Raw genomic sequence first — 24,748 nt, 5'->3', positions numbered from 1 at the left:
GAACCGGGATTCCAACTGGAAATGTGTGGCAATTACATCATGAGCCAGGCGTACGTCAGCTGTAGCCAACGTACAGCTTACCCAACAAGCTCTATGTCAACAATAAGGCTAATAAAAAATGGCTGGATTCATTTTCTTTAAGTGCAAAACATCCGTTCCGAATTAGGCTTTAAAAGCACCCGTGTCAAGAGGAAAAATATTGACCCTCCATCTACAATCCTATTCCTTCTCATTGTGCCACAGTGCGATAGATTGGAGTCATACTACCGAGTCAACGGACGCTCATTACCACTAGCAAAAAAGGGGGAGTGAATTCAAAGTGTGAGATGCTAATGATTTGGCACAACTCTTGCATTTTCACATGAATATTTAAAAGACAACAACCAGAGGGAAGGCCATTAAAAGGGCGCAGGCATACGAGGCTATTTGTTACTCCTGCCTTGATTATTTCCAGTTTAAATGCCTTTAAAACACAAAAATTAGGACATAGTGTATGCACCATCATGGCGGCTATATAAAAGCCACACTTTGCTTATTAAGCCTCTTTGTGTTGTGCTTTCCTTTAAAAAACACATTTTATAGAAGTTCATGCTTTCACATTCGCAATGGGGCTCAAATCACCATCCACATTATGGCATCATTTGTGCATTGGAGACTTCTTGGTGCATTATGGAGGAAATGCAAATTAGCACTGTGGTTCTGCAACACAGTGCCATCTAAGCGTGGGTTTAATGTGCTAACATCACATTATCACAAGATATTACACAGTATTTTACAGCCAGTAAAGACGTGACTAAGGAATAAAATATATAGGAAATGTCTTTGGTAACAAACATATCCACACGTACACATGTATGAATTGTTTTTACCTTCAAAACAAAAGGCTAGATATTTTACCATTAATAAAGATACCAATGATCAAGAATGATGACTATCAGATAAAATACAATTTTGCAGAGCTATAAGCAATCTACCAGGTTAAATGGACTTTGGTCTAAATCACAAATTAGTGACATCTTCCCACAGAGTACCGCAAACCAATGTAGAAACGCTTCCATTAGATGAAAATGTCGACAAGTCTACCTTTTGTCTGCCTAATTGCGAAAAAAAAAATTCCAAAACCCATGCGACAAGCTTCGCACAGATGTAAAATGCCACTTTTATACCGGAACACATTTGTACTGCCTCCAGAAATTAGGCCATTTATTTAAGGGCTGTATTGATTAAATGAATGTTAATAATATATAATAAGATCATAATAGTGACGTTTGTTGTTGACATTTTAAAACAATTTACACAATCTGCATAGGACTTAAGTTAAATACAATAAGAACCTGCTAAACACTAATGGATAGAGTAAATATTTTCAAAGGGGCGTAAATGACTTGCATTCTTTTCCACCATCGCAGAAAACCTCGGCCTGTTCCCTAGACGTAGTGTATGATTGCTCCAATATCATGTGATCGATGCAGTGCACCACAACGCGTTGTCCTTTTCTGACAGTAGAATATATCACTTGGCTGGCAGGCATCTTGCGTTCAGGGGTAATAATAAGTGCTGATGGATGTGGCTTAAGGCCTATTAGCTGAATCATGTTTGCGAGCTCGTGCAGGTTCTGGCGTTCTATTTACCAGAGTCCCTTGCCAAGTGTTGGGATGCCATGGTGTTTTTAGAGGACTTGCTCATCCCGGATTGTATACTAGTGTAGTATGTTTGCAGAATGGTGGTTGGGAACTCGAACCTAAAATGCTTACAGATATATAGCATATATCCTGTCCTGTATATACACAGATTAAAAAGCATCATTTAAAAAAACACTGGTCAAACAGACTGAAAACAGACGAGCTAAATTTAAAAAAAAAATCTAAGTACGTATTGAATCTCTTACGGTCAATTCATAGCTCTTGTGTCACGAATCTTGACCGCCAATATGGACGATACAGTCCACTTAAGACACATTGGTGATGCATGGTCCCCAGATACCCTCAGGCAAATTGTCCTCACGCCATTACAGTTTACTCAAGCAGGGACTGTACATTTTTGATTAGTGCTCCGTCGGGAAAATCTTTTAATGCACTATTTATTAAAAGTGTCTGTAACAAATAGGCTTGTCACCGATATCCGACGCTGGCAAGTACTTAAACTAATTGTGTTTCCTAGCTATGAAAGAGCCATTTCAATGACAAGTGTGGGGGCTCATGCTCATGACAGGAATAAGGATGCGGCGGTGGAGAGAATTTATGGAGATGCTGAAACAAGGTTAGGCGTAAAGCGGCCATATCGATAAACAGGAGGCCCATTTTGTTTTGGGTGAATATGATAATATAACTGATGCATCACTTCTTAGTGTTATGATAGTGATTACATCCCAAAGCTCTTCCTTAACCGCCACTCAACAAGCTAACTCTTGTGCACATTTGGGAAAATTATGAGGACTTTATGCCAATGGATTATTGAATTATTTATATTTGGAGATTCATTCATTTTCTATAAGACGGTCAGTGGGTTAAAAAAGATGAGAAATATCCATTATAAATATCAACTTGGCGACTCATCCTTTGACTTTTTATTCGTACAAATATTCCCAGATACAATGAACATGTCAGCTTTTATTACAGCTACATTTTGCCCGTGGTCTTTAAACATCACTTATGAAAAAGAAGGCAGTATAAATTTCCTTTTCCCATTGATGCCTCACTGTGGGACAAGACCTTGCTTTTAAAATTTAAAGTGTGGAAATCAAACCACACCGAATGACTCAAAACAATAGGACACAAACAAGAACAAAAAGTTAGGAAGTCTCTTAGCTTTTCATTGTTTGTTTGGGTTAGGGTTAGGGGTTAGGGTAAGTAAAACACTGCAGTGTCCAGGTACAGGTATAAAAGGTAGTAGGTCAATTTAATTTTCATAAAGCGTGATCCGTTTCACTAAGAAAAGTGGTTGTTTGCAGAGCCCTCTCGCAAAAACATAAGCATGACTAGGTCCATAACAACTGCCATTTGCAACACAACTTTCTCACGCAACCAACGTGAAGACATTAATCACAGTAACAGTGAGAACCACCAACTCCAATGATCAAATCCATAACGGAGAGGCAATCAAACAGCATGCAGTGCACTCCAGCCCACTTGGTATAAAGGAGTCGACACGTAGGAGGGAGACAGCTTTATCACTTTGCTCAATTAATATGAAAACCATGCTGATTTTTGCCTTTGGGCCTTATTTTGGGTATGAAGCAATATAACAGGCAGGCATAAAATCAATACTGTTACCGAATGCTAGCTATTAATTTACCTCTCATTTAACCGTCCTATAACTTGGAAGGTTAAAAAAAACTGGAAAAAAACAAATCGTTTTCTCATATTGAGGGATATTTACTCTTAATTTAACAAACTTCACCAACACAATCATCCATCATAATCCATTTGAGACATTACATAATGGTGCAATAGCTTAATCTGAAGGGCGTCAGAAAAGGTTTCCCCGGTTCATTTATTAAAATCAACTAAGCGAAAAGGTTTGAGATTCACGATTGTTTTCTCCAATTGTTTTTGAAGCGATTGTTTGGGAGATGATTAAATCCTTTAATTTCAGGATATAAGATGGTAAGGTCATTGTCTTTAAAAACTGTTTAATATTTCAAAAGTCAATCAAGTAAACTTAACAAGCCGGAAAAGTTCACATCTCCGTGGCCAATCAGATTGGTCGTGGTTCCTCCCATTTGAGTGTTTTATTCATGAAGCCTTTAGAAGGAATGGAAGATGGAAAACCTAAGATGCTCAGTTATTGGTTCTTGGAGGGGTCACGGCTCGGTCAATGCTTGTTCTCAACATTCAAGGTATAAGCCTCTGTGTGTATTATTTTTCCATGACATTGCACCACGACTTATTTTGAAGTGTTATCTGAAATATTTCAGCTCAAGCTCATCAGATACTTCTGAAGTGTTCACAATGTGAACGTAAACTATCGGCAAAGAAGATTGATTTTTTTCTATGTTGAAAGCACTGGGTTTTGATTCTTGCAGCATTTGTGCAAAGTCCAAAACACATTTTGCTATTTAGATATTTTCTCTATTAGAGTATTAAATGCCAAAAGTCATTATTTTTATCTTGCAAGATGAGGAGCGCTAAATTATAATGAGGCAGCATGAAAATCATTAACACATCCTTAGTCCAAACAGGAGGGAGTGGAAAGGTCTCAAATTTAGAGTGATTAGTCGTGTGCCACACTTGATTGGTAAAAAGATAATTTCAAAATTCTGTGGTAGTTTCACTTTCACATATGATTCAAATTTAGAAAAAAAACAATTGACCACAAAAAGAGCAACGTGACAAGATGAAAGATCCACTATGCAAGCAATGTGATGCAATGGCAAAAAATACACAGTCCAATTTCTAAGCAAACAGGAGATATCAAGTAATTATCTCACTGTAATACAAACACACTCCTGGGCACAAATGACTGCAGCACCAAGAAAAACACTGCATTTGACTTGTAGAAAAACAATACAGTTGGGACACTTCAAACAAATAACTGCGCAAAGGCGGCTAACCAAGTTTAGTGATTTTGTGCTTCTTTCCGGTAAATCAGCCATAAACTCGGATTTAAGGATTTACTCGCAGATTGGCTTCATCTGCTGCTGACAGGCTGTCGACGCCTTCAAGCTTGAATGCCACCCAAAGTTGTACACTTTGGATGGAAATGTTTATTCTTAGTGACTAATTTTAGTGGCGGCAGCTAACAACGTTCCTTCATGAGCTACTTATTTTTGAATATTCATAAGAAGTCAAATCGGGAAACCAACATTTGGCATTTCGAAGCACGTACCATGGAAAGAAGACAAGGTGTTATAAGATTTCTGACTAAATGGGAAAGTGGAACTCCATGATTGTTTTGTTTTTTTCCGTCATGGCGACAAATGGTTCATCCTTTGAAAGGAGGAAATTTTTCCTTTGGATGAAAAATAGCGAGCTGTATTCATTTATCAGAGGGGTCATCCTCTCTTTGGAATTTAGGCAAGGACACATTCAAGTCCTCGGAAGGACGTGCCCTCACTCCTCCACATTGAGTCCCCGAAAACATGCGTTCGGAATGGAGCGATGAAAGTGTAATGAAGGCCGCACGTATTTGCACCCGTTGTTCTAACACTATTTTTCACTTCCCACCACCATGCCCGCCGTGGGCTGTGACTCAGTGGCACTGACCCACAAGTCACCTCTCCCTCCCTCCTCAGACATTCAGCAAGGCCACCAGAGCGTGAGCGTCGCGGTGGCGGCGGATTAAATTCAGGGGGCTGATGCTGCGCCTGATGTGAAAAGACATCTCTATTTATTCCCCAAAACATTCTCAAATCCGCTGACACGAGACGTAACACGAAGCGACATTGCCGCTGCAGCCTAGCGCAGTGATTCGCACAGGAAGTGTTCCACATCGCAGCGTGGCGCCAGTCGAGCGTGCACACATCAAAGTGGGCGCGATTTGCTCCGGTTTCATCCCATATCAAACGATTCCGAAATGGAGCTCTGCGGCGCGATATTTTGGAGACTAACTCAGATTCCCTATATGTGTCTCTCGCTTTCTCTCGATCAATAGCGTACAGAGGCTTGTTGTCTGCGATCCCCGAATCCTTTCAGGGGGCCCGCCTTTTCCAATAAAAATGATAGACAGCGTTTTTAGTAAATGTGTGGGGAAGATTTTCCGCCTCTCAAGGAAACATACTCTAAAGTGGATCACACGTACACACAGTCTGGGTTTACAATTTAAACGTAGCCCGGCCTCCAGCTTTATATTCATTTGTGCCAAGCACGTTTTTTAAGATGAATTACCCTGATGTGTGGAAGGATAGAATGGGTGTTTTTTTCTATTATTATTATTCTGCTCATCTTACATTTCCCCGAGATAAATGACATCTTTGTACCTTTTGTTCACCTTGCTCAGCACAGAGAGAAAAGCATACGCATGCATAATAATTGTGTGTGCCCTTTAAAAATGATTTCATTTTCTGTATTTGATTACTGTTGTTCAAGTGTCACTTAAAGTTATACAAGGACAATGTAAAGTGCAAATATTCCAACCCAGTTTTTAAATAGCAAGCTGCTTTCAACCTCAGCCTATGCAAATAGAAAAATATATACAGTAACATAATTGTATACACATGGCGGGCAAATGTTTGTATCACATTGTGTACTTACATGGTAAAAGCAATGAGAACACACGTACAGTGTGCATGGAAAAAGTTTGAGTATCCTTGGTAAGCTCAAACTTTTTTTTTACCTTACCGTATCCCTTTTAATAGGCCTTAGCAAGCATTCCTAATTGAAATAAACTGAGTTCCTTGTTATAATGGCCAAACTGCAAAACTTAAAGTGAGCATTTCTGTTTGTTCATAACCCCCTAATCCCTAACGCTATTCCCCACAATGCGATCCAGTGCTGTTATGCATGCACTTTCTGGCGGGATGACAAAGGCTACACAACCAAATCTAAACATCACTAAAACGCATTACTGTGTATTTTCATGTCAGCATCTGCTTATGTTGTACTTACATAACATCTGGCTTCAGAGGCATTCCCAGCCACGCCCTGCAGATCAATGAGTCCCAGCCTGCCAAGAGACAAAATGAAGTCTATAATAACACCGTCACTCCATCTTGTTCTGCTGCAGTACATTACCTGCACCCCCAACCAACCCCCCACACCTCATCTTCCCCCTATCCAGGAGGGATCTTCATTAATGCCCTGGCTTTACATCAAATACAGTGTGCTCTCCTGGTAATGAGATCGCGGCCCAAGCAAAGTGAGGACTGATTTCAATGCTAAACACGGGTCAAAGCCGAGACGACGACCTCCAACGGTTCCAGCAGTGTGGTGAAAAATAAATAGTAAAAATATGTTTTGAAGCACATCGGAGTTGATATGTTTGTGTCCCATGTCCTCAAAGTATGTTGTTGTTGCTTTTTAGGATTTATTAAACTTTTTTCCCATAGAAAACCTTTATCACCCAAAATTACTTGAACTTGTATATTATCAAAAGTTATTTTCTATCTTTTATTGATTTCATGTATTACATAGGACATATAGTAGGGCTTTGCGGGTCTTACCAAAATGAAGTCACTATAATGACAAAAATGAATTGGTCAGATTTCCAACGTAAATAGCAAAAAGAAAAAATCTTTTTTAATAACGGTTTTAAGAATCTTCAAGGAAATCATATTTCAAATTTGATTTCCAATTAGCCTTAATCAACTTATCATGATTATCACTACCAATAATAATGACAAGAAAATGCTTGTTTCCAATTTTGTGATCAATAGGTCAATACATTTGGAAGGCTTTCTACACGAGAATACAGTACATACGTGTTATTTTCATAACACTGCTGCACATCTATCTCGCAGGCCTCAAACACTCACGGGACAGAAAGGGGGTAGCTGTTCAAAAGTCAAACTGATTAAACCCAAGAAAAATTGCATTAATTAAACATGGAGATCTTCCAGCAAAACCAAACTCCCAACTGTGCTTATGGGAGCCGACCCCGCCGGCTTTCATTACAGCAAGCAGCTGAGCAGAACATACCATTGGAACTAAGCAATTACCCTAAACAGTAGTGACTAATAAAAAAACTGCGACTTACTTTGGCTATGAGTTGGATCAACAAAAAAATATTTTCCTCTGAATCTCTGGCAAAATTAATAAAACAGTAAATGTTAAGTAGCTCAGTTATCACTGTAAAGTATAAACCTCATCCACTTGTGCCAGATCAATTTCAAATCAATAGGGTTATTCTTTGAATCCATTAAAATGAATAAGAATACTGGCTTGATATGGAACAACAGCCTCTGATTGACTTCGGCGACACAGAACAGACATCGCGTCACACAAGGATCAAAATCTATTGACGTCTTTGTCGTCAGTTAATCGGGGGGGTAGTGACACGTTGGTCCTCGCGAGCGTCTGTCAGGTCACTAATGGGATTCCGAGCTTCGTCTTTCATCAGTTGATGAATTCATACGGCTTTCAATTACCCGCGGCAAACTAACTTATTCATGTTAGCCACAGAGGGCAAGCTACGCACTCGATAAGGGCAATTGTTTTTCTCTCCCTGTTCTATACAGATCATTAGCTTTTAAAATAAGAAAATCAATCCCTGGAATCAATGAAGTAGGCCACGGCAGGGGATTTTTCGGGGGCTAAAGCATTGGAAATGAGTAGGCAGACAGAAGTATGAGTCAGACCAAGGACTCACGGTGCTCCATCGCCCACCTGGTGCAATGCCATCGGCGTTGTGTGTTTAGTATTTATTTATTTTTTAAATTAAAGGCTGAAGACCGAACACGAACAAACTGCAAGGAATCTACCAGCATGGGGACAAATCAATCAGGAGGAAACAACCAAAAAGAAGACTTAAATTTGAGACTGCTCCTGCATAGTTTTCTGAAGATTTGATACAAAATCATATGCAGACCATGAACACTATCACATCCATATGCCCAGCTAAATTTCACCATATGTTACATTTTAGCGCTAAACTCACTGGATACAAAGTTTAATAAGTCATTTTAGAGAGTGGGATGGAGCCATTTATTTTTAAGCTCTTGAAAAAAGCGAGTATGACACCCTCATTAATCCTCATGTTGCTGACAGCAGGTGGAAATTAGCCAGGCCAACACAAAAATGGAAAACCATTTAGAGTTCATTTTAAGAGTTTAACGGTAATGTTTGTCCCTGTCCTTCTACTGACCGACATTACAGTCTCAAATTTTTGGTGATTAGGTGCGACATTACAGTCTCAAATTTTTGGTGATTAGGTGGTCGAAAGCAGAGAGGTTCTGGTACCGTACCATTCATTGCTAAAAAACAACTGCATTAAACAATCGTAATGTACTATGGTAAACCCATTTGCCTCAATATCGGGGATGTTGCACTGATATTACTCCCAAATAAATCACTCAAAACAATTTGTTATGTCTGGAGTCACAAAGTTCGTCAGCTTAGCAAACATAACTAAATGCGTTGAACAAGGTCATATAGAAATTTTATATAAACTGCATGTGCTGTAGCTAAATAAAAACTATTGGAAAACATGCCATCTGCGCATTCTCTGCTTCCGTACAATTCAAAGTGGGTAAATACACCCAACATGCCAACACCCTGGCTGTCAGGCAGCCATTTGTCATGCCATCAAAACAATACGGCAGCAGAGACCTGGAGCTGTCCTACCCGTTGGGGCGTGAATGACTCGCACAGGAAACAGGCCTTGTAATTATCCTCACCGCCACGTGTTCCTTCCCTTCGCGTCCCTACATCGGTCACCGAGGTACGGTGTATTGAATTCTGATAGAATCTTGCCAAACAAAAACCCGAATTACTTCACGTGTTGCCTTTGCCTGTGATCGTTCCCCTACTGGAACATTGGATCAAACGCCAAGGGGCTCTTCCTCAGTATTGGTATTCCAATCATGCGCTCAATGCACGATGAAGCGAGTGACCAATATGTAAGAACAACTGGATTAGACAGCGCTTTCACAGCTGATAGAAGGTATTATGCATTGATTCTATCCCCGTAGCTGCGGTGGTGTCACATTATCAGCAAAAAGTTAGCATAATGTGAAAATCTGCCAGGGTAAATTGAATGTCAAAATGCGACAAAGACGCAGGGCTCACTTTGGACTGAATGCAAATGCGAGCGGCACACAAATGTGTCCAAATCTACTTAACGGGGGTGATTCACCGCCGACGTGAACGTCGACGTTATGAAAAGAAGCAAAAGTGACCTTTAGTATGCTAATGCAAACGTGTACAGTGGCAGAACCCTACAAGAGGAGAAAGGGAAGACGACGATGTTTTATTAACATGCCTGCACGACTAGAGAGTGAACCGAATGTCACTTGACCCATAAAAAAGGCTTGTCATCCATGCTAAGACAAAAATGTAGTATCTCCTTTGAGTATGTGGAAACAGATTTCAAACTTTAATCCTGTCACATGGGCCTGCCACCACACAACTACAACACGTGTTTTGTCGTATTTGCTGCTTTTGTAACGTGACTATTGCACCAGTCCAAGATAACTACGAATCCTGTTCCACATCGTTTAACCAATCAAAAAAAGCAAGGCAATCACACGTAGGCGTGCTCATCATGTCCTTATTGTTCAGCACAACATGGAATGACCACATTTTAAAAGGCAATAAATTAATAGCATGTAATGGGTCAAGATGAAAAAGACTCACAGCTGCCTGGTCATTGTGGAAGAGACTTAAATAGGACAGCACAGAACTCCGTGATTTATAGTCGCATCACTACTATGTTGCAGAAGATTGTGTATCGCACAAAAACTCACTTTAGACCTGGCCCTATGTATAAAAAGACATTTTGTGTACATCCGTGGTCACATTCCACATTAATGTTGCAATATTCATGTCTGAAAGCGGCTCATGTAACCTATTTTTCCTCATCTGAATTTTCCCTTACGAATAGTCCAGCAACTTACGTGAGGTTACCAGATGAATGTGTGGACTATAAGAAAAAGAACAGTTATGTCTGCTTCTGCTAAGAATGAAGTCATTTCGGGCGATAAGAAAGAAAATGCGTTGCCGTCATTAAAATCACTGCCACGTGAGCCTGTTGCGATGCTCACGTTTTAGCTTCATCAAAATTAACAAGGAAAGAGAGTTGTACTCTATATTTTATATTTTGTCTCAGGGAATACAGCGACCAATGAGGCCAACGAGCGCAAAGAGAGCCTTGGGAAAGCGTGTCACGACCAGTGACTCGGAAGGACTCGGCCTGATGCCAAGCCAGAACAGCCCAGCCGTGACCAACGACTATCACGGAAATGGCCACGAGCGTTTGTCAGGAACTGCCAGGGAAAGGCTATATTTGGAATTCTTATGAAATTATCAGTGCAGATGAGGATGGGGAAACATGTATCTGCAGCCAGGGTTAAGTTCCCAGCTTGTTAGGACAGAGAAAAGGTGTGGGAATTGAGTGTCGTGACTCGGGTTGGACTTAGCGTGGGAATTGCTAGGCTAAAGTTTTCTGAAAACTTACATTTGTACTTTTTTTTAAGATTATAACTTGAACTGATATGTGACATGAACATTTGCACCTTACTAAGCAACAGCTCTTCCACCTATACTGAACTCACGAAGCTTACGCTGTGTTTAGTCACACCCTGATTCTGTCAAGGTTCATCATGTGTACACCTCTGCCCCCAATCCTTGTCCGGACAACTTGTAACCTCCCGTTTTATTACTCAGCCTGACAGCCGTCCAAATGAATGCAAGCCAAAAGAAGGCAGAGGAAGTTATCAGAAGCAGTGAAAACAGATTACTTTAAAATCATAATGTCACCATCTACATCCCAGTTGTTACCGAATAGAAAAGCATGGGCCCCGAGCGAATAAGATAAGAAGGCCAGTTCGGAGGGAGAAGGCGGACAGCTGATGTGACCTGAAGTTGCCAAAATAAGGAGGAAAAAAAAGAATCTGTTCTCTCTGCTGTTGAAATACAAAAAAAAATGTCAGGCTTGTCCTTTTAAATTAAACCTAACTGACAACATTCACATTCATTATTCCAAATCTACAGCCTTTTCTTTCTACTATCAGCTCAGCTTTGCCTGTTGAATTATTCATTGAATTGCTCCATTAAGGTTTGTTGAAAGTAGATAGAAAGTCATACTATAATACTGCATGCGTTAAAATATCAATACGCAATGGATTATAATTAGGCTTTTCAAACTTGCAAAATTCATGTGAATTGAGCTGTTTCTACTTTATTTGCAATTCTAGATATATGGTCACTGTCTAATAAAAATGTACACTAAAACCTTTTATTTAAAACCTTATCTTTGTGTACTTGTTCGGATTTTATTTTCTCCAGGAGTATCTCCGCATCATCTTGCATTCCCACACAGGTGACGCTGTATACAGGGCATATGCATGTCCAGTAAAATCAAACTAATTTACTTCTCTTGTCTTTCCTGCACTCGACACTAATTTGTAACCTATCAAGAGGCCACAAAAGAGAAAAGTAGCTTCTAATTACACTTAATCACATCCAGCCATCCCGACAAATGATCCATGCATGTCATAAACCTCAGCTGCAACTCTAAAACAAGTGTGACCTTTATGCAAATACTTAAATAAATCAGCAAGGCCGTTAAAGCGTTAACAAGCTCGGGCCATCCCTTCATTCCCTCGCCCTGGTAAACAGGTCGTTAAAGGGTCTCCTTAGCCTAAAGGGGGGCTTCTCGACCCCGGGCGCCACCGAAACTCTTAATGGCGCGGAAAATTAAAAAGGTTTGGGGTGGAACAGTCAAAGCTTGTTACCTTGTGTCAAGGGCTTGTTCGCCATTCACCTGCTTTGACAGGACAAATGTGGCCCTCAGCCAACAAGCAAGGTCTAACAAGGTCTGCTATTAACATTCAAAAAAGCACATATGGACAAAATAGTGATTCCAGGGTCGGCATAAATCTGGCAATAAAATGAACTCTAGAAATTTTCTGTGCTGGCATAAAACCTATTGGAAACGCTGACCAAAGTTCACAACTAAAATTGTGTTATTCCCAAGATTCTACTATCAGCATGTATTATAGTTGCACTGATTCCAGCTGGAGTATGTTTTTATATAATTAGATTTCAGCCTGGACTTTGTTGCAGTGTGAATCTAATATGCTCAGGGCCTTCCAAATCAGTAGTTAAAATGTAAATTCAACTTTAATTCCTTTATCCATCAGATTGCAAATTTTTTCGTACCGTGATTACTAAGCCAGGGCGAAACTTGTTCCATCCAAGTTCAACAAATAAAACATGTAACTCTCCAGACAGAATATCATAATTGGCATTTCTAGTGAATATGATATACTACGTTTCTCAAAATGGAATTCGAGGAAATTTGTCATTTCAGAGGTGCGCAGACAACCAGTAGCCTCACGTGTATATAAGCAGCTTTCAGTTTCAAAAAGATTGATGACCCCAGTACTTGTGTAATATGTGCTGTATTGCACAATGACTGAACTTTCCAGTGGGAGACATCTCCCAAGGAAAATCATCAACATCCAGTTGACCCTTAGCCATGTAATATTTACTAGACCTTTCCTTTCCTCACGTCGTACAACAGTCTCCACTCATGCTGGTAATAAGTAGCCACATGCTGGAGGCCAAACACAGTGTCACGTCTAAATGCCTCTTGCTGCCGGTTTAATAAGTACAACAGCTGATATAGTGGTCACCATCCCTGGAGGCCACTTAAAAACTAACAGCAGGACGCTTTGTCTTCATATGCGACCATTTTTTCTTCGATTCAAGTTCCAAATGGAGCCATAAGTTTGTTTTTTTCTCCAATGGGAGGAAATCGACATGAGCGTCAACAGCACAAGCCCTTAGTGCTAGTTAAATTCCAAAAGAGGGTGCGGATTGCACTGTTGAGGGACGCCAAAGGGGCTCGGCGGCCCCTCTGATTGGTTGCAGAGGGAGGGAGAAATTGCTCGGAAAATGAGGACCTTCTACAGCGACCTCAATCACTCTACTCTGCAGCTTCCTGGCGTGACTCTTGATGTTTTCCCCGCATTTTTCCCCTTGGGATTTACCGCAGGGATTATGTGCAAGATTTACCTTGTGACCTCAGTCAGTCGGCCATTCATTCACAGAGTTAACCAATGTGTATTGCTCTATTAACATACTGTAATCTGCACGATGGCAACTACTAAGGTTCTTTTAACACCATGGATAGTGAACACACAGGGTTCTTGTTTTTGTTACTGTCGCAAATCCACATTGACACGCTCAATAAATCAGCGCAGATGTGTTTTAGACAAGATGCTGGAAATCCACATAAACTAGTGCAGTTAAGAGAGAGGATTTTGCATTCCTTTTAAATGTTATGTTTAGGGCCTCACACTACTTTTGCTAGGAAAATATCACAAAAAGTGATGAAAATATCAAACAATCATGTTAATATTGTCACTTTACGAGGCTATCTAATACAATAATACATACATTATCTGACTTTTGGGTCCTTGGCCATAGGGCAGTTGGGCATACATCTAACTTGCTCAATATATTTTCTACATGACAGCTCTTTTCATACATAGGAAAACCACATAAATGTATTTAGAGTATTGTCCAAAGAATACTGTTACATTCTCACCTTTCACCATTTTACTCATGATCAGTATTCAATTTTGGTCTTAAAAAATAAATAAATAAATAAATAAATACAAATGAATGGACTCATGCACTTAAAGGGCATCTGAAATGCATTCTTAGAAAATGTATTGAATAGTCTGCAGCACTAAAAGCCTCATGAGTTCCATTCGGAAAAACACCAAGGTCCCGATGAATGCAAACAATTCCCTGGCAAGAATGCGCTTCCGTAGCAGACAGAAGTAATGGAAGTAATGATTGAGAACCTTTTTGTGCTCAAAACACAGGTTCTTGTTGAATTTTGCAAAATAGCATATCATGTAAGAAACTTAGACATCTTTAATCAAAACCCTGTTAGAACTGTGTTGGGATTGCACATAAAAGACTGACTGCATTGACGGATGATGCTTTGGCTAAATGAGAATAATTCAGTTTTTTTTAATTGGTTATTCAGACAGAGTGACCATGAACAAGATGTGCACATGTATAATTGAACAGTGCTTCCTGTATATATCCAGTACATCTACTCCCTTGGTCGTGTAAGTACTGTGCTTCCTCTGTCTTATTTTTTATGTTTGTTCCATTGGGACCTGTTGTCATCATCCCAAGATGAGAAGAAGTTATGTCACCTTCAGTGGAAAAAAAAATGAGCCCCCCCTCGAGGGACCCGACAGTGATGCCGTTTTCATTCAAATATGGCTCTACATTGTACGTGTAAACCATTTTCCTTCAAGAGAACAGCACATTTACACCGATGGACAATTGAGTACAAAATTAGCCATTCTGCATATCTAATTGGAAATATGTTAGGCAGCCATGTCTAATAAATGCTGCATTATTGCAAAAATAATGTTATGATCAAACACAATGTTGGTGCGGCACGAAAAAAAGGGAATTTCTGACTGACATCTTAATTTAACTGCTCTAGTTTATATAGCTCCCACTGTAATGTACATCTGGTGGTTCATCAGTCCCTCTCTCCAGTGCCCTTGATATTTAAGCGGCTAGTTTGACAGGGAGTCTCTCTTCTGCTTCCACTATCCAAAGTAACCCCCCTTCTGTAAATTGGAGAGCTGTGGGGGAGGGAAAGAGTGAAGAATTGAGGGCCAGGGCTGCTTCCATTACTTATCCACCACTCATGCATGATTGAGAGGCTTGTGCAAGCTTGAAGGACTGCATCATTTATACTGGGCTCCTTCAAAAATCAAGTGGCGAGCGACAGCTAGTTAATATTGACAAAGCAAGAGAAAAATTAAAAAGGAAGAACAGGTGATGCCTAGATGATTGCGCAAGTTGATTCCTTATGCTTCTACGCCAATCTTTTAGGTGGCACTCTCATGGACGAGGTATGGAAAAAAAATCCAGGAATTGAGAGTTGCTATTAGGGAGACAAAGGAATCCATCAAAAAGATGCTTGGGAAGAAGTCCATAAATAAAGATGGTGAGAAAAAGCTATTTAGGTTGGAAGGCTGTTTTCCCAACATCATTTTCCATGTCCTTGGCCCACCTGATTCTGAAGGTGATAATCACAGAGCATGGCTTGGCCAGAAATCAGTGTCAGCCATACACTAATATGTGCCTTTGCAAATACTGAATGGACTGTTCACACATTAGCATTTTTGGAGCCCCTACAATTACACATTTGTTACACCCCATGAAGGCGACCTTTAAAACTAACACGACCCATGGTATAAGTAGTACTAATGCAACGGTGCCCTATCTAATGTTCACAAATGTTGCTCCGACTTGTCTACTATCAACGAATGTGGTAATTAGATGACCTAATTAATGATTTGAAGCAGCATAGAGCAATTTCTTCTAGCTCCATTTCTAACAAAGAGAGAAACTTCCATGTCGAGCCTCCAGACAGTAGAATGCAAGACAGTTCTGTCCACTTTTTTGTTGTTTGTTTTTGTAGGGGCTCCCTCGACTGGCATTGGAGATGCAAAGCTTGCAGCTGTCAGTCACAGCTAAACATGGCAGTTTGAAAAGCATGACACGGCGCTGCGTGGTAGGGCTCAGGTTCCGGCTGTTTGCCCATTGGTTATCCGGTGGGAAACGGAGGCAACAGCCGTGTTTAGGTTTCCTCTTTGAACCCATTGCTCATAGTGTACCGATCCCACAAGACTAGGAACAACAATGTTGGAAACATCGGACTTTTTCTCCTTGGAAACAGGATGCAAAAATCAATACCTTTTCTTTGTTTGTTGTGGGGGCACGCTGATATACAATGAAATGAAGATCATGAAAACTAAAGTTTCTGATTAAAACTTCATGAAAGCTGAATTTTGACAGGCACATTTTGAATTGCTTGCGTAAGAAAATGTATCAAAAGTCAGAGAACGGTAGATAAGCGAATTGACATTTAGAACTGCAACGGTGCCAAGATGGCTCACTGATAAGATTGACGAGCTTCAGTTTGAATGACTGACTGAATGAACTGAACTTAGATGGGTGATCTATTGCAGTCTTATTGAGCTGATCTCTGATTGCTCTTTCGGTAGACAAATCAGTGGAAAGAAAGTGGTTTCAACAATTACCTTTCTGCTGCGAAGGGAACAATTTTAAAACACAAAAAAACCTCAGGTTCTTGAAGATCTTCGAAAATGCAAATCAACACCCCTTTGGGAGAACCCTGAGGTCCAAGGAAACTGTGTGATATGCAAAACATTCTCAACAAAGAATAGAAAAAAGAACTGCACAAAAGAATAGAGCATCGGCGCCATAAATCAACGTTAAATTCCGTAATGTGCAATACTCGAGGGGGGAGCGGCCTAGAAACGACTGACCGAACGACACCAAGATTATGACCTACCCCTGCTGCCGGCTGAAGCAGAGAGACTGTGAAGGACAGCAAAGATGGTTATAAATTAAGAGAGTTAAAGGCGAATGAATAAAAGATGCACTGCCCCTTATGGACTTCTTCAGAACCGTCCCCTTCGCTCACACTGCAATTCAAAAAAACATAAAGCATAAGGTTGGCCTCTAGCATCCTCTTGGCCCCGTCCATCTGTGCATTGCAAGCCTGTGATAAGACTGTTGCCAAGTTGTGGATTCATCCTTGATTTTAAGGACCCACCAAGAGACACAGTCTTTTTTTAACGTTGGCAGAAACAGGTGCATACCAATGCACCCAAACATTCAACCAATTGAGTGGCTGATTGGTGTTAGATTCAAGACCACATTATCTGAAACCTGCCCTCCAAATAAAAAAAAAGTTACCAAGACTTTTAGACCAACTCTGCGAAATTGACAGCCGTGTTGGTAAATGACAAGAATCCCACTTATGAGTAGTGCTTGTACTCATTATCAAACAAATGAATTTGGAGGACACCAGAACGATACTATTTATTGGCACAAACCCACTAACAACTCCACTAACATTTTCAACTTTGCTCTGGCTAGATGCACCATTCTGGAAATAGGATTTACCATCTAGCTAGCATAGTTTTGCACCCTATCCCACACTTTAAATACATGCTGTGCCCTTTACTGTGTGATTGTGGTGTGTCCTGATGGATCACCTGCAAAGTATGATTTATGCCCCCCACTCCTCCCTCCCCAAAATACTACACAGTCCGTCTGAAATGTGTTATTACACCATTCATTTGCATTCATCTGCAAGCACCTTGCTCGTTAGCAGCAATTAGGTTGCCACCCCAACATGCACCCATGGGACTCAGTTGCTCCCGTAGCAATTTGTTCCTCTCCTATCGGTGCATCACAGATTGGATCCATCCGAGCCGTATTCTACGGTTATTGCAATCTCTTTTTTTTTCTTCTATTACCACTATGAAGAAAAAATAGTACTTATATTTTGTTATGGAAAGGTGAAAATTGATCTGCCAGAACTAATGGCAGAAAAGTGCAAAAATGTTTCTCCAATGTGTTAAAAGGTGGTTGACACTTTTATTTTAAGATGTTTGAAACTCTCACTTGAAAAAGTAAAGATTTTTTTTTGCCGTGGTATGAAAGCAAACGATGCATCCAGGGCATAGAGTACTTATTATATGCAGATGTAGGATTCTTCTTTTCGAAAAATATAGACTCGATAAGAGGTAAAAAAAGGCTCTTACTATATGGCCTTTTTACCGAACATTCAACTTGATTCAATTTAACAAATGTAAGAAAAATACAAGCTTGGGTGAAAACATAGGCCACAGGGGCAACTTGCCCCACAGCCTCAATAGTAAACTGAGCGACATGACACATCAAACAGGCAGTGGAAAACAAACTTCAGCTTCAGCCCTGCAGCCATGAACCTCCACAAAATATATATTTTTTTTTTTCAAAATCAAGGAAGCCGTCAACTGGCCGACCGGATTGCTATCAAACACAAACAAACTCCTGAGCCTGAAGAAATAAAAAGACCAAGCTTGCTCCACGGCGCTGTCATGCTGTTTTCTTTCAATAGGTTAATGCTTCATGGTGCCTGCGTAGGGATTTTAGTGTGGGCTTTTGATCCAACAGAAACCCACAGAAGACAAGAACATGCCAATTTAAAAAAAAAGAAAGAAAAAGAAAAAAAATCAAGAGGGTTTGTACGGCCAAACGTGGTTATGTCAACATGAAAGTTATCCAGCTTTTCTCATTTTTAGGCTTAGGCAACAACAACAACCAAGTGGTGGAAATGGTTGCTTGTGGTCTTTCTAAATAAGCGGTGTGGATGAGGTCTGTTGGCAAGCAATTTATTAACAACCTAGGGGGGTCAGTAAATACTGAGAAAGAACTGGCGATTGTGCGTTTGGGATTTTTCCGCTTTCCACTGTGGGTCATATAATGTTTTTGCAAAACCCATATTAAGGACGGCGGTTACATTTTTCTGTGACAAAGGTCGTAATTCAAAACTCACATTTCAACTTTGAACTAGCTCCTTAATTAAATTAAATGATTTTCATTTATTCTTATTTTCTAAGCGCGGCATCAAGACACTATATGTTGAAGGCCCCACAAAAGACAATTGATTTAAATAAAAGACAAAGCTACGAAAAGGACCCGAGAGACTGCCTGGTGTTGTTGGCACCCTGATCTGTGGTACTTGAATGCATCCTCTGTACAACGGAGCTGCTTGATGAACCTACCCGCTGTGGAACAAAAGCTCCATATCCCTCGGCAGAAGTGCTACATTACAAGGGGTTAAAACAATATCTGCAGCGATAACTTCAACTCTGAATGGGAGCGTGAGATTTGCTCTGTTGATTATTCCGTAAGATGCCGTCGCCACTTTGATGCGTGATCATACTGTCGATGGCTCGGGGAGCGTACAGATAAAATGGCAGCGCCGTTTTCACGCCACCCACACTCGCTCACATCTACGTACTGCTCTAATCCCCAAACTGTTTGCCCTACATGCTGAAGAATAAAAAAAAAGTGCACTGATAATGTCAAGTCTGCTTTGAAAGCAAACCGAGTTGCTTCAGGTACCTGCTAGGGTTGTGAAAAGCAGAATGAGGTGGCTCACTCGGGGGCATGAATGTTTGTCAAACATCATTGCTTTCACTTCTCAGTCCTGTTCCAGTTGTATCGGGCTGGCGAAAACGGGATCAAATAAAGTGCAGTGGAATTTCTACCCAACATCCTGTAATCTTGGATAGTTCAGATCAGTCTTGGATCTAGTCAGTCTTGTTTCGGTCTTGGTCTTGACCCCAAAAAGTCTTAATCTTGATTTGGTCACAGTGACTCTAGGTTGACGTCCGTGTCCAGTCTTGATCATGGTCATGAATATAACACATCGTAGGCAAAAGATGCAAACTCAAAAGGTATAACTTATTTCACACTGAAACCGCATTTTGTGCCAATGGCCTGGAATTCCTAAACATTTCTTCACTAAGTACGAACTTGTGTTTTGCCTCGAGATCGATGTGAGTTTTTTTCAATAAAATGCCCAATTATCAAAACTACAGGTGGTGAAATTTTATATTTATATGATTTCAGTAGCAGCATAGGTTCAGTTGCCACTCACTAACATAGGAATTTGCATTTGAAAGGCTGCATGCCTCTAAGTGTGCCTGATTGATTGACAACCAGTCAATGGGGTTGTCCGCTATTTGTCCAAGTTAAATGAGGAAGGTGCCAAGCACCAACATACCTGAAGAGATAATGCAGGGTTGCCAGGTTTCCTCAAAGCTCCTTAATGGTACACAGTGAGTCCAAGAAGTTGACTGCAAGTGAGAAAAAAAACATGTCACCTTGTTACAAACAAATTCCAACATCACAATTAGAATGTCAACCACCATTCCTTGCAATGCTTCCCACTTTCTCTACTCTGTCAGAGTAGGAAACCAAAATAAAGCAAATATCAGAACACCGGTTTGGAATCAATCAAGCCGGTAGAAATTGTAGCATCCGGAAACAGACAGCTACACAGATGGAATTTATTAGATACACGATTCGCTGTACCGTGAACGGTGTGTTACGGTGGGGATGGTAACCTTTTTCTTATCAGTTTTCTTTATCCAGTCAGACTGTAAAAGTTCTTGCTACATACATGAATAAATGTGATTCCATAATGAATCCAGCCATTAATTTTTTGTATACCGCTTATCACGTTCATGGTTGCGGTGAGCTGAAGCATAAACCAGCTGTCATTGGGTGATAGGCAGAATCGCCCTGAAGGCAATTGTATTTTCAATGCATGCATGTTTAAGGCAGTCAACTGCATCATGTGAGATGCAAAACCCAAACTATCAAATTTTTATATAGGTTCTGCCCATGCGCAAAGCCCATTAGCCGATAGCATCTACTAGAATTAGGGAAAAATGGAGGTTCAAAAGCTAGAGAGCGCTGGCATCCATACAGTGAATTATCCTGCCTATAAAATGCTCAAAGCTACTCTTTCTGGAAACATATTTTAAATTATGTTTGCCAGGTGATAGTCTAACCTGCTGCGGAGAAAAATGTTGTCATTGTTAGGTTATCCCAGTGGGGAGTAAAACACAAAGGAAGCTAATGCGAAGTTCCCAGAATTGGGTGAAAAAAAGACACTTCATGGAGATCTGTTCTATTATTTCCTCCTTGTTTTCCTTGGGAAACCAGCTGTGGGAGTTTGCCGATCATTGAAAACGGAAATTAGATGATCACTGCGTTTTTCTGGAAAAATACTGAGTTCTAATTTCAGAGGCAAAGTTAAAAACTAAACATATACCTCTGAAATATTTTTGGAAGAATTACAAAAAACGGAAATTGAAAGTGAATTATCATAGCCATTTTTATACAACAAATACTACCCATTTGCAATACACAATATGTTTTTTTTCCAAACTAAAAGTAAGACTAAATTCCAACGTGTATATGTGTATAACTTAGATATTCATGACCTTGATTTTTGGACACGTTGCATTTTTGCACCGAAACTCAATTTGGACGTCGTCACTAATATATGCGCTTTTTCTTTATTTAGCCACATATCTGCAGAGTAAGATGAGGTGAAACGAGGTGAGTCATTTTGGCGATACGCTTATTAGCAAGGACCCGAAGCAATATGTTATAAAAGACAGCACGGCTATCTGTAATAGTCTTCAATAAAAGGAATGGAATAGGGTCTTTGTCAGCAGATAGGGCATGTGGCATCTCCCCCCCTGCTTGCCTTAGAGATAATTTTAAAAGAAAATTTAAAAATCAGCATAGATGGCAAACTGAATCTTTATGAGGCAAATTAGGCCGTCGCTGATAATTGCTTTTCTTAATGCCGTGTAAGTACAGTTTGAATTAGCAGCTGGCATTCACAGAGCAGATTAGCTGGTATCGGTATGGCTCTCAATCAGTTCTCCAATCTTATTCCATTCACAATGGCCTGGCTGTGAATTTTACACCTCTCTCACCGTCACTAGAGCCGATGAATTAAAATGTTAGCACAATTAACTTTGTCTTGTCTCACTATAAAGAATAGAATTGTTGTTGCTTTAAAAACGATGTCTCCAGCAAGATGTTTTGAGTCGATATGTGGCAAAGAAAGCGACAGACTGGCTCTGCTTCTCTTTGAAATCAGCGTCTCTTCTTCCCACCTCATCATTCTTTCTGAACTCGTTTAATTGATTCCTGAGAGTTCATTTTCTCCTTGCACACCTCTGGGTGATGAAAAACAACGGATTCCGGCCTGCACAAATATTGTTGAACTGGGAGTCTGTGACATATGGAGAAAGTCCTGATGGAGCTTTTTTTTTTGACACTCCATTTTTCTATTCTCTCTATGCTTTATAACTTGAGCGTCCCTCTCAAGCCAGCCCATTACGGATTTAATTGTTATTTTGAACTGCCAGCTAGTGGCACGCTGCCCTCACTCACTGTTTCCATGCAACTGTCAAGAGAATTTCTATTCTGTCTGTGAAGTATAACTGGGGCTGCACTGGAGGGAACAGGAAAAAAATGGCCAGCACTAGTTTTAGATTGAATTAAAAACCTGGCGCAGAAAGTATACTGAGGTAATAAGTGTTTATGATTTTTTTTTAAAGATCAAATCATGCATGGTAATAGTTTATGGACATACATATGCTCTTTGTTTATGCACGCGTCAAAGAAAATACAATCTGTCTTTACTAGACCAAACTTATAAAGACACTGAAATGAGAACAAAAAATTACTAATCTTCAAAGAATTTTTCATGTTCCATGCACGAACGAGCCCGTGTTAAAACGAGTCAATAATAAAACAATATTTTGATTTTACTTTCTAAATCTACAAATTTTTCATAGCACAATTTTTTCCTTCTAAAAATGACAAGAGAATTTAACATTAATATTGCATTTTTCTAAAAATACAACTATTCTGGTCATTTGTAGCTTTACTATCATTCTAATGCAACATTTATTAAAATATTACAACAGCATTGCAAGACTACTTTAAGAAATGTTCAACTTAAAATGAAATTTGACTTTATTCTTCTAACTTTGCACTTTATCTTCATTGTTGTAGCAAAATCATGATACAAAAATATTATTTTTCAAAATAATTGTAACATTGCATTAAGAGCAGAATAATGCACTCTACGTTTTTAATGTTTAATGTTATTTGCTTTACTTCAACAACAATTATTGGGTTCAATTTGGACATCTCACAACAAGTAAATCTCCCCTTTTATAAGTGACCTATTTCCCTATATTACTATCATATAAACTTGAAAAGTGAAATATTCTGTTCATAAACTGTTGGAGCAGTGTTTTGTATTTCTTAGCTAGTCTGAATTTTGCTTTGTGGGACCCACTACTATAAATAACAGTGTAGTAAAATATATGTATATGTAGGGCAGTGGGGAATGGTGTGGCAAAAAGAAATATTAGGTTGACTGCGTTAGTAATATCAGGGAATTCTCGTGCACAGTAAATGGAGCTTATGAATAAGTAAGTGGCTTAAAAATCCGCTAAACTAAATTTGAAAGAGCAAATCTGCTTTGACTGCAATTGCAGCGATGATGCATGAGGGCCACTTGTATTACGAAAGGTGGGGGTGTGAGATTGGGGGGGAAGGGTGCAGGGAGCAAAGCAAACAGATATGTTCCTGCCTAAGGCTACACTTAGAACTATTTTTAGCTTTACACACTTCCAACTGTCACGTGACCAAGCAGCAGTTCAGCCTGACAACCCAAGAAGAACTTCAGAACTCTTTAGGGGCTTTTCTCAATGAAAGCAAGAGTCTCAGTGGCACCTTGTAGTGAGTTATTCATGAATACTGGAAAGTGGAAGCACACCGAACCAAGCGCATAGGAGATTAGCTGCTGATTAATTAACAATCTATATCATTTATGCTTGAAATAACATTTTTGGGGTTTATGAATATTCTTCATGAAGAACATCTGGGATTTATGTTTAATTTCATTTTGGGATAATGCCATTGGAGATTAATATACTATATAATGTTACCATTTTTTTTCCAGTGACAATTTACTTTGAACATTAGTTTTTTTATTAGTATTTTAATTAAAAATATATCGACTAAATACCACATGTGCATACCCCAAATATTTGTGTCTTTAAAGTTCTAAATATTTTGCTTTCAAATATAATTTCAAAGTTTCTTTGTTATTAAAAGTATAAGCAAATGCATTACAGGTTCAGGCCAAAGAAAGATGAAGAAGCAGTTGCACAAGCGACCACTGTTCGTTGATTGGCAAGCAGAACATTTCATCCATTTATAATTTCATTTTACAAGTGTATTCCAAACCACTTTTTTTCTAATTCTACAAGTTGAGATTAACACAGCACTGCTGACTGATAGCTGACATCCATCTTTGATAAAATGACGAAGAACCAAAAGAAAAAAAAGCTCGTTTGACATTCACTGCTACAGATGCACTTTAACAGGGCTTTTAGCATAATTTGTTTTCCCACTATACTTTTAACCGTCTATCAGCTAAGCACACTTGACAGTATTCTCAATCATTACAAATGTTCCACTTTGCATCCTTCCTCTGCATGAAGGCATTGTGATTTTTATTTAGAATCAGGGGTGTGGAGGGGGACGTGTCGAAAAGGTTTGTCACCAAGGTCAGCTTGTCCTTTGTTCACTGTGCGATGACACTTGAAGACCCGTTTACACGCATCAAATGTTGAGCGTACACAAATACAGCTGCTTCCGTTCTCTCAGCACAGTGCGGGGAGGAAACTAACAAC

At 39.7% G+C, this 24,748-nt stretch overlaps 1 long non-coding RNA gene across 1 annotated transcript in view; it reads right to left on the bottom strand.

Annotated features, from left to right (window-relative positions):
* The window catches only part of LOC144091895 (uncharacterized), a 74,180-nt gene that overhangs the window by 34,305 nt on the left and 15,127 nt on the right, over positions 1–24,748 (bottom strand). The window contains exons 4-5 of the long non-coding RNA XR_013305911.1: positions 20,233–20,305; positions 6,546–6,603 (exon numbers count right to left, since the gene is read on the bottom strand). This is a non-coding gene — a long non-coding RNA (uncharacterized LOC144091895). The remainder of the gene's footprint in view (positions 1–6,545; positions 6,604–20,232; positions 20,306–24,748) is intronic.

This window comes from Stigmatopora argus, chromosome 17 (genome assembly GCF_051989625.1).
Source record: "Stigmatopora argus isolate UIUO_Sarg chromosome 17, RoL_Sarg_1.0, whole genome shotgun sequence".
In the NCBI taxonomy this organism is placed as follows: Eukaryota; Metazoa; Chordata; class Actinopteri; order Syngnathiformes; family Syngnathidae; genus Stigmatopora; species Stigmatopora argus.
Note: the sequence above shows the minus strand (reverse complement) of the source record. Positions and strands in the feature narration are given on the sequence as shown.